Raw genomic sequence first — 1091 nt, forward strand, 5'->3', positions numbered from 1 at the left:
TCTTTTTTTTCTTAGTCTTTTTTTTTATTTCTATATTTTGTTTGATCATTTTTTTTTTTTTTCTCAACTTCTATTATATTTTGCTAATAAATAAAAAAATAGATAATTCGTAAAGGGTTCTTCTTTTTGACATCAAAGCAAATTTAAGGGCATGAATTGTTGTTACGAAGTTCTTTGAAAATTCCTGAGATAAACCATGTCTCTAAGGCGAGAGTTGTAGAATATCTCATAAATAAAGACATAACGTGGTAGTGTCAACTCTTACCCGTGGGGAATAATTTATTGTTTGAAAGTCCTTGAGTTAAGTCTTGCCTCTAAGGCAAGAGTTGTAGAACATCCCATAAATGAAGGCATAACGTGGTAGTGTCAACTCTTGCCCGTGGGACATAATTTATTATTTGAAAGTCCTTGAGCTAACTCTTGCCTCTAAGGCAAGAGTTGTAGAACATCCCATAGATGAAGACATAACGTGTTAGTGTCAACTCTTGCCCGTGGGGCATAATTTGTAGTTTGAAAGTCTTTGAGTTAAGTCTTGCCTCTAAGGCAAGAGTTGTAGAAAATCTCATAAATGAAGACACAACGTGGTAGTGTCAACTCTTGCCCGTAGGGCATAATTTATAGTTTGGAAGTCTTTGAAAGTAAGAGTTGCAGAACATCTCATACATGAATACATAACGTGGTAGTGTCAACTCTTGCCCATGGGACATAATTTGTAGTTTGAAAGTCTTTGAGTTAAGTCTTGCGTCTAAGGCAAGAGTTGTAGAACATCTCATAAATGAAGACATAATGTGGTAGTGTAACTCTTGCCCGTGGGGCATAATTTGTTGTTTGAAAGTCCTTGAGCTAAGTCTTGCCTCTAAGGCAAGAGTTGTAGAACATCTCATAAATGAAGACAGAACGTGGTAGTTACAACTCTTGCTCGTGGGACATAATTTGTAGTTTGAAAGTCTTTGAGCTAAATTGTGCCTCTAAGGCAAGAGTTGTAGAGCATCTCATAAATGAAAACATAACGTGGTAAAGTTAACTCTTGCCTTTGGGGCATAGTTTGTAGTTTGAAAGTTCTTGAGATAAGTCTTGTCTCTAAGGCAATA

Source organism: Capsicum annuum, chromosome 1, assembly GCF_002878395.1.
Source record: "Capsicum annuum cultivar UCD-10X-F1 chromosome 1, UCD10Xv1.1, whole genome shotgun sequence".
NCBI classification, from domain to species: domain Eukaryota; kingdom Viridiplantae; phylum Streptophyta; class Magnoliopsida; order Solanales; family Solanaceae; genus Capsicum; species Capsicum annuum.